At 37.3% G+C, this 10,241-nt stretch overlaps 2 non-coding genes across 2 annotated transcripts; both read left to right on the top strand.

The window, feature by feature from the left end:
• Nucleotides 1–1,385: 1,385 nt before the first annotated feature.
• On the top strand, nucleotides 1,386–1,577 carry LOC142356917 (U2 spliceosomal RNA). The gene has a single exon (XR_012761515.1). It is a non-coding gene; the product is annotated as a U2 spliceosomal RNA (small nuclear RNA).
• Nucleotides 1,578–10,051: 8,474 nt separating this feature from the next.
• Nucleotides 10,052–10,241, top strand: LOC142356919 (U2 spliceosomal RNA). Its single transcript, XR_012761517.1, has one exon. It is a non-coding gene; the product is annotated as a U2 spliceosomal RNA (small nuclear RNA).

The raw sequence follows: 10,241 nt of genomic DNA, 5'->3' as shown, positions 1-10,241 counted from the left end.
CAAAACGCCCGATGAATTTGTTGGGAGGTTTTTGCCCAGAGCTTTAACCATTATTTAAACAAATGAAATGAAGGAAATTAGCGCTTGACGGCAAAAACATTTTTCTGTCGTCATTTTGATCTGTAAATGCAATCTTTTTGAAACTAGGAGGGTCAATGTTTCTGTATTCAACTATTTATGGTTCGCTTAATTGGTAGATAACAAATACTTAGCTCCCCCTTAAAATATAGCATCCCCCCTTATGGTATACTTACCATAATTGGGGGCTATAGGGAATAGGAACACTAAGCTGGGCTGGGGGGCTACAATGAAAAGGCCCGTTCTGTGATATAACCTTTGCATTATATTTTTGAGACTCCTCAAGTTTTGAGTTAACAATGTTTTAACTCAAAACTTGTTATTGAACACGATTTTAAAGCTTTGATTTATCGAAATCTGATTTTTGGTCTAAAATTCACCGCAGACTAGCAATGGTTAGGCCATGACGTCACCGTTTTCTGGCTTTAAGTTAACAGCGTACTAAGTGCGGTTAAATAACCTTTGATCAGCTTGAGGTTTTGAAAAATTTCTTCAAAACATATTGGGTTAGACACAGGCACGGGAGATATCTTCGACATTATTTGACCGCTCTGTTGTTGATCGACATCGTTTTTCACGCAGTTTATTGTTGAACAAAAATTTCAGAAAGATCGGAGGCGTCGATAATCAAAACTGACAGTTATTTGTTTCCCTTAACGTTTTTTGACTTTGTATGTTCCTCAACCAGTGATTGTACTTAAAAAAAAGTTCATTTTTACAACAGTTTTTTTAAAACATTGGAATTTCGCTGGAATTTGCGTACATAAATTATGACTCTCTTTCGATAATTCGTTCGTCAACCAAAGCTGCAGGATGTCAAGATACTCTAACAAATATCAATTAAGCAATTTCAATTAGTTCAAAACTTGTTCATACGCGTTATATATTTACCAGCTCAAATAATTGAATGGCAGGCTTTAGAGACCTATATATACCGAAATCGGCAGTTGACCAACTACCAAATGGACCTACGCGTCTAATTGAGCACTAACAAATTGACCATATAAGGTACTTAGAGACCACACAGGACTTCGTACCACATTTGAGACCGAGAACTTGGTATCATTCAAAGTGCTTAATAAAGTCAAGGGATCCGAATTTGAGACCACAGCTGGCAGATGTTGAGTTAGCCTTTGTTGAAACCAATTTGTCCAAAAAGTTGGAACAATTTTGTATAATGCTTCCGATTATGATGAGACAGAGGGATTGATGAATACGTTGAAAGTACTCGGACGTCGGGCGACATGCACTTGATTGACAATTATCAGATACTCTTACTCAAAACATCAGTAGATCATAGAAGGATCATCGCTTCTCGGCCTTTTGGCTAAGATCATGTGTAGTATCTGTTCTTGTCAGCGTAATATCTGGCATGTCGGGCATTGCCTGGCACCAATATTAAACTGCTTTTTGATCCTCGGATCCGACAAAGAAGCTTGCTTCAGTTGGTCCACGAATCGTCCCGGTCCTACACTACCGCCGGGTACGGTGCATCAAAACATTCGAAGTGTGCGATTAGACATTCTCCACTGAGCATAATCCCTTAGCTGCTCCTGCAACTGTAGAAAAGAGTTAGAAAGAGAATCTGAAATGCATTGAGGTGTAGTCTTTTTTATCTGTTCACATATTTTCATGATTTTGAAACCAGATTGAAGTGACGAATTTAGTCTCGCCGAAACAGGAAGTGGGGTCAAAAAGAGAATGGTTTAGCGGTGTGAAATTTTTCACTCTAACTTTAAAGTAGAGACAGAAAACAGCGTTTGAACAAAATTTTTTCTCGCGTTTTTTTTTTCTAGTCCACGCGCTGCAATTTAACTTTAATTTTGAAAGTTGTTTTTTTTAATTTTACGATCGGATTTTTCCTAAATGGTTTTCTCAATCAATTCATAGTCAATATTTAGTCTAGTTTTTTATTTTGTCAATAATAGATCATTTGATTTCAGGTCAAGACTTGTCCTGTTGTCTTTTCCGTCGTCAAAAAAATTGTTTTTACTTTATCTTAGTTCAGAGCCTTTTCAACATTTTTGCAAGAAATTTTTTAGACTTTTTTGGTTAATTTCCCTTTTCTCGTATTTTACTCAAGTGCTTTTAAACAACAGCTCTTCAGCCTGAAATTCTTCTTGCATTAGTATTGAAGAAAGTCAGGCCAACTTTGCCAACTCCTAAGACTTGTTACATCAAGATTATTTACCATCAAACCACACAACAGGAGATTGTTACGAAACATCATCTCATGCAAGGACAAGATAGCAACCAACTAAACAAGACCTTTTTATCATCACGCAACACCAACTGGAATTGAGCCTCATTATGAACCAAGAGTACAACTAAGCACCCAAGAAATGAACTATCTATGAGCTGCCAGAGGAGAAGCAGCGTTCGATGGCAACTTCACCAACACCAAGCAAGATGAATCAAGCTATCAACAACCTCAAAACTGTGAGAGGAGCCTTACTTTCACTGATTTATAACTAATACCCCCTTTCACTAGTGCCTCTTTCCAATCACACTCTGTGCTACATCCGATTCAAAAAAATGCATGAGTGCTATTATGGCGTGCTTTCTGAACCATCTTAAATCTTGTTTTATTATTTGAAAAGCTTTCACTCAATTTCGTGGCAAAAACTTGCGCAATCTCTTAGTCACTGGCCCTATTGAAACGCAAAGAATTTACGGCAAGTTTTGTTTAGACGGTGCTGAACTGCTCGGTAAAACTGTCTTTCCCTACAAAGAAGGGCAAAGCCAAATAAGACGAAACTACATGAATGAGGCCGGAACGTTGTATTCTAAGTTTGTTAACTCAAAGGTTTCAAATTTTTCTTTGGATTACCCTGCGAAGAAACTCATTGAAAAAATCAAGCTTGCCAAAAAGCGTGCGGCCTACAAAAAAGCTGAAAAGACTTATTGAGGAAACTGAGCATGGAATACTTTTCAAAGGAAAAGGCTCTCTTCAGATTGTTGCTAATAGCACTGAATCAGAATGTGAGCTGAAAATGCGGTCCTTTGAACAAAGAACTCGTGAAAACCCTTCTCAGTTGAATGAGATCCCGATCTCTTTTCCAGTACCTTTATTACACCATTGTTCTTTAATGTTCAAGGTCAAAGCCAAGAGTGGTGCTATAAAGCCAAACTGACGCAAAGAAACCAAGAGCATAATCAATTGAACATTGAAAATTCTAGACAAGCAAAACAGTACAATCCTGCTCTGAGCAACAATGGAGAGGCACTCAAAGCTGAAAAAACTAATTGCACCAAGGAACTCAAACATTCCGAAAATCGATCTGAGGTTAAGCTGGAAAGTGACGAAGAGGTTCTTTGTGAAGGGGAAATGTCTCAGACAATAATTTTCTTTACAGTTATTAACCGGAACAGCAAAAGCCAATCAATCCTTATGAAATCTCCAAGCATTTCGACTATAGACAGAAAAAAATAAGAAAGAAAGTAGTTTTATGGAATCAAGATGAGATTCTCTAGCGGAAAGTTAACGTTCTTTTTGTTGAACGTGAATGGTATTAACAAACCTGAGAAACCAGTTAAGATCATAACGCAACTCAGAAGGCTAACAAATAACTGTGAAGCCATTGTAATGCAGCAGGAGTGTAAACTAGCAGCAAGGAACAATGATATTTTGAACGCCATAGAATACTACCATTTAAGTTCATCTGCTCGAGATTCGGTCAAAATGTTAGAGGTTTGATGATTATATACAGAAATGGTCTCAATGTGACTCTTGTAGAACAGACTGGAGTCAATTACCTTAGAATCTTCTGTGCAATTTTTACTGTCGGCCAAAAAGTTTTCGTCCTATATTCTACAATTGACGTCAACTCTTAACCACCATGTTGATATCACTGATAATTTAGTAGTTTAAGGAGACTTTAACGCATTTGAATGCTAGAGAGGTGCAACTAGCGACAATATTCGCTGTAACGATCAATGCTTCATTACTTTTAAATTAGTACAAGATAGTGTACTGGAATTTTTCTGGTTAACTGATATCGACCTGTTCTTGAACAACTTACAAAACACGCATTTCTGCAGGCGTGATTTGGAATCTTCTAGAATATAATATATTTTCACAAATATACCGGAGTTTTTCACCACTGTTGCCGTAAATTCTTTTGACCTCAGTGACCAAACATTGCTGAAAATAACGAATGAAGATATTGAGAAATCGATAGGACAGAGTTACTGCAAACTAAATGAGAGTGTTCTCGTTGCCCATAAAAAGCTTATTAAAGATGATTTTGAGAACTTTTTGGTATCGCAAGAAATTGATGCTAATTCGTACGACTGCTGGACAAGTAGAGTGCGCACAACTCTCAACTATATAAATATTTAGGAATTTGAAGGGCATAAGTGTCAAACATGAATGGCTTAGAGGAGAAAAGAAAGGACTTGAAACTCTGCTTAAGGAAACCACAGATGTTTTGCGTCAAATTAAAATACAAGCGTTAACGAAAATGCTTTCCCGCATCAAAAGCTTATATTTAGATGTTAAGGAGGCGGACTCAGCGGCCCTTACAAATTACTGGCAAGAAGTAACACAACCAATAGCCTAACTAAATTTACGAAGTCCGCTAATGGACTCTGATGATGAGATTCTTTTTGAGTTCGCAAGTTCTTATCGAGACCTCTATGCATTAAAGAAACCAGATGGAGTACAAGGGCCATTATTAAAAAAAATTGCAAAGAAGAATAGGATAGGCGAGAATCCCAAAGATCAAGTTTGTGAACCTCTAAATATAGCAAAGTTTGAGAGAGCAATTGAAAAGTTCTTTTCTGATAATGCCCGGGTCGCGACGGTTTGACGAGCAATTTTTACAAATGTGTCAGTAAAAATTTTGCAGAAGTTTTAAATTATTTTTTTTAAAGAGCAGAGATGTGCCTGAATCTTACTATCTCGCGATCGTCAAGGTACTTTCTAAGACTCAGGAGGCCGATAAACCGAAAGATTTTAGACCATTAGTTTAATAAATACTGATAGAAAGATTGAATCGCATGTCCTGGCAGCTCCTTTCAATTTTTTGATAGGCATTATTAAAAAGCAACAAATTGCGTACTTCCCGAAAAGTCAAATAACATCGTTGATAAAACTGCCAAATTGAGCCTTTGAAACCAAGCAATCCGATGCTTGTCTTTGTGCAGTAGAATTCTGCAAGGCGTTTGATGAAAATAGACAGAGAAAATTTTTTCAAACTACTCAAAAAATAGGAGCAGTCTCTTGAGTTTAACTAGATCAATTTATGATAATCTGACATCTATGGTTGAAATCAAAAATTCTTATCCAAAAAATTGTGCATTCGAAGAGTTAGACAAGGGAACCCAGTCAGAGTCCCTTTTGTTTGTGCGTGGTATTGAACCTCTGCTACAACAAATTGAAGGTTGCAATCAGATTAAGAAGTGTAGTGGAAGGAAAGTCAGCGCTTACGCCAATTATGTCCTTTGCTACACAACGTTTTAATTGCTCGGAACGCTTTTAAACACTTTAGATGTTTTTCCTGAAGGAACACTTCTTGAAATAAATCATGAAAAATCTGAGATAATCTGTAAAAAAGGGCACCAATCACTTGTTGTGAAGCATTCCTTAAAACACTTAAGAGTGTACCGAATTTTGTTTTGTGAGAATAAATTTCCAGTGTCTTTGAAAACAATTCGAGATAAGATGAACGCTATCTGTAAATAAAAACGTCTTTCAGAGCAAAGGCGATTAATATTGACATTTTTCTTTACTCTCAACTTGTGTACAAATTAAGATACTTCTTCTGTAGTAAAGGTCTCCTCTCACAGTCTCAACGCTTAGTTATGAAAGCTCTTCGGGGAACCTGATTCCGGAAATGAATAAAAACTGCCTTTTCTTCTCCAAATTTCGGTGGTGTCGTTTTAACCCACTTAGCTCTTAAAACCTGTGCAGCAAAATTTTTGTTTCAATGATTAAGATGAAGAAGATCTAGCTAACTTCACTTTAAGCATGAGGAACATAAATTGCCGGGCACCAATATTAAACTTCTTTTTGGTCCTCAGATTGGACAAAGAAGCTTGCTTCAGTCGGTTCAGTGATCGTACCGGTCCTACATTACCGACGGCTACGGTCAAACAAAATTAACAGAAATGTGTATAATAGTATTGTAGCCTGCTTTTCAATGTCTCTGATTAAATGTTCTCGTATTCTCAACATGCTACTATTTTTGCTCTAATTGGTTTCTAGGGCTGCTAAAACATCTTTAGCGTCTTGGTCTTCTAACATCTTGCATCATTTCTGAGCACAATGAATAAAAGTACCACCGTGATCGCATTTGATCTGCATTAGATTAACCTACTTAATATTTAGTGCCGTTATCAATTCGAGTTTTTTGAAAACAAAGCTACACCGATTCCAAAATTTAATCTTATAAGACATCTATTCACAATTTTAGGTGCAAGTTAAAACAACTTGCATTGACATAATATTAAGGAAATGATGTTAAATTGATCAGATTTTGACCTTGTATAGCTGTGGTCTACAAGTATGATAAAACGTTGATACTGAACGATGTGCTTTTCATCTTGAAAAATTTTTAATTACTCAATCAAGTTTTTAGAAGTTGAAATTTTAACTGTCTCTCCAAATTTCAACATCAATAGCAAAATGAAGCATCAAATTTATGTTTCAAGTTGATTTCCACATCTTCAAGCATCAACCTTTCCCCTAGTCGAGACCTTGAATTTATGAAAATACCCATTAACTCCAGGTGGGGGGGGGTAAATATTGAATTAAATTACACGGTCGAGGACCCTAGTTAAATTCGAGGCTAATTCCTTCCATAAGTCCAGCCAATTTTTTTTTTCATCTGCAAAAATGAGGCAAACTAAAAAGTTCCGACAAAATCAAGGTTCGATCACTTGACCTTCTCCAATCTTACCCAATGCTTAACCAATTGCGCTACATGTCCTTAACTTTGCAGAAAATTTAAAACAAGTCACTATAACGGTCGTGAGCGTAAATCTAGGAGATGTTTTATTGTCCAGCCAAATTCCAGAACACCTTTATTGTCCAGCCAAACTCCAGAACACCTTTATGGTCCAGCCAAATTCTAGGACGGTTGTTTTAGTTCCAGCCAAAGTCCAGGACATCACATTAGGTCCAGACAAACTCTTTTCGTACCCAATATCTGTGGAGGGCAGTCTTTTCATACCTTAAATCTGTCGAGGACGGTCTTTTAATAATTCCAGGTCTCGACTAGGGTCATCATATTTCTAGACCACAGCAATAGTTTATGGTGAAACTCTGATTGGTTTACCATCGTTTCCTCAACATTATGTCCTGTATGTTGCCACTGTTTCTTATATATTAACAATGCATGTTGTTTCAACATGCATCAAAAGTTTTGACGAGATGTCTTTTAAAATGTTATTAGGATTTTGCGATAAAAAACAAATTGTCGATCAACTGCAGATTAAATTGTAGATCGTATCAAGTATCATTGAAGTCTGAATATAGAGTTTCTGTATCGGAAGTGTTATCAGATCTTACAAGATAAATTGCGTGTTTTTAACGAATGAGAAATTTTTTTATCGTTAAAAGTTTGTAGTTATAATTTCAGTTATGCTAAATATATGAACCTCGATATTATGCCGAAGAACATCCAACTAAAATTGTTATATTGTCTAATATCTTACAAGATGTCTTACGAAGACTTAGAGGGCTAAATAATATCGGAAAGTTCCTATGCAACTTTTTTTCGGACTTTAATCGATTAAAAACTTCAGAATCATTGTGCCACTAATTTTTAAAATATATTTCAACTCATTATCATTAAATTAGCTCTTCACATTACCGCAAAAGAGAAACTTACGATAGCAGAAAACAGCCATCAAGATCAGATTGATCCAACAAAATTATAATTACTCGTCTCCCTCCCCCCCCCCCCCCCCGGGTTTTGAAATGTGATTCAAGGTTTTCCTGATGAGGTAAGATATTGAACCAAATACATATAACATACAGTCCTCTTTGTCTACAACCAAATCTGATCTCGTTAAATTTTTGGCAATTTTGTGTCACATTTGTAGCTCTGGCAAAAGATTTGCTTGATCAGATACAAGAAAACTGGAACTTTGCGAAATTCTTGCAATAATTTTATATTGCAAACGTTTGACAAAAACTTTATTGCAGAGTTTTTCAAAAATCTTGTTTTTTTGTTTTATGGTCAAAAAAGTACTTCTTGTAGCCGAACCTATAAATATGACGCGTCATTGTGAAGAACCTGAAAAGACCTTGTCAGGTTTAGTTGGAGGTTCGATTGTAGCCAAAGGGTACTTTGTGTTTTAGGTATGTCGATGACTAACTTACCCACTTAAGAAGATTCTGGGGAAAATAGATATTTTTCGGATATACTGCAGATACAAGTTTACTTCTTAGAAGAGAATGCAGGTTGTTCTCTTTCTCTTTGCCCCTAGCAATCATTTTGGAAGAAGAAAAAGATGCTCAAGAGGTAACCTGAGGCATGCATGATGTAGACAAAGTATTGAACATAAAATTCAACATTGCCAAATGTGGTTCTATGAACATTGATCATACCATCTTTATGGGAGAAACTATTCCCTCTTTGCCATCCTACAAGTACCTGGGGTCGTGGGCCAATGGTGAAAAGCTTGTTGGCCTCACTGAAGCCTTTGACATGGTGAAAAACGAGTGCGAGCTAATAATGAATAGCTCTCTTACCCCAATGCAGAAACTTCATGCAGTTAGAACTCATGCGGTGCCCAAAGTCTAGCACTTAGTCGAGAACACTTCCCCTCTGCGATTGCATTTGAATAAAATAAACTCGTATTTACGAAGAGTTACGAAAACCATAGGCTTCCTTCCTGAAACAGCAGTCATTTAAGTCGGCTCTACGGCGGACCAGGAATTCCAGATGTCATATGGTTGAGAAGGACCATTTCCTGAAACAAGAAAGGTCATTTGTCAAAACTGCCAAAGAAATGCTCCGACTTCACGACCTCCAAGCAGCTGTAGTGAAAATAAATTGCGGTCAGCGATCTGGGCTTCACCCCATCCCCAAAGATGTATCGGCAGCTCTGAAAACCTTCGAAAAGGCGAATGATGAAGTGTACCACCTGGGCGTAAACGAGTCCGACCAGTTGCTCCTGAACAAAATTGACAAATACATCCATTTTTTGCTACACACCTACAGAATACGTCAAAGAATCTTTCCCTCCGAAACCTCCTTTCTTGTAAAAACGAAGGAAGATTCATCGAGTCATTGCAAAAAATGCCAACTACAGCCAGATCAATCTACAATTTCCACACAAAAAGGTGCGACTGGCGCTTCAATCATAAAGCACGACTCAAACTGTGTCCACTCAAAGGTGCCATCACTTGGACAAATGAATTGAACAAAACATGTAGAAGGTGTCAAATTTCCGATGAAACCTTGAATGATGTTCTAAATTCTTGTGTTGCACATAAAAAGGACACAATAGCCAGACATAATGAAGTTCGAGACCACACTGAAAAATGAATTCCTGATGGAGTCACCTATTTAAAAAAAAAAGGATGGGTGACTGCAAACTCGATTGCATCATTGAAACACCCACTCATCCAATGAAAATGTGCAAAACTGGAATGAAAATTGCAACGACAGCATGACAAAGTACGAACGCCTGCGGAAACAACTTGAATCTAAAGGGAAACCAACTTCTGTGGAAACCCTGCAGTTTTGATGCCTAGGTTCAGCATCAAGATCATGTGCAACAACCCCTAAGAGAATGCCGCTTAATCAACGCAAATCTAATGCAACTCTCCGGGCCATAACGCGACTGATCATCCATCGCTCTAGAAGCCAGGCTGTGTCACATTTGACCGGAAGACACCAAACATAATCTTCGGTATACATCCTAATCATTCATAATATCAGCTTGATTTTATTTAAACAACTCTTCTTGCCATAACTGTCGCTTGATCAACTGTCTTATTTATAAAACCATAAAATTTCTTGCTTTATTTCATGAATCTTAATTCAATATTCCATCTTTTCTTGTCAGCTTAAAATTTGGCATATCGGGCATTGCCTGGTCTCAATATTAAACTGCTTTTTGATCCTCGGATCCAACAAAAGAGCTTGCATCAGTCGGTCCATGGATCGTCCCGGTCCTACACTACCGCCGGATAGTGTTCACCAAAA

Source organism: Convolutriloba macropyga, unplaced genomic scaffold (genome assembly GCF_964194025.1).
Source record: "Convolutriloba macropyga unplaced genomic scaffold, txConMacr16.3 SCAFFOLD_2141, whole genome shotgun sequence".
Lineage (NCBI taxonomy): Eukaryota > Metazoa > Xenacoelomorpha > Acoela > Convolutidae > Convolutriloba > Convolutriloba macropyga.
The sequence above is the reverse complement of the archived record's forward strand: the minus strand, read 5'-3'. Positions and strand labels throughout refer to the sequence as shown.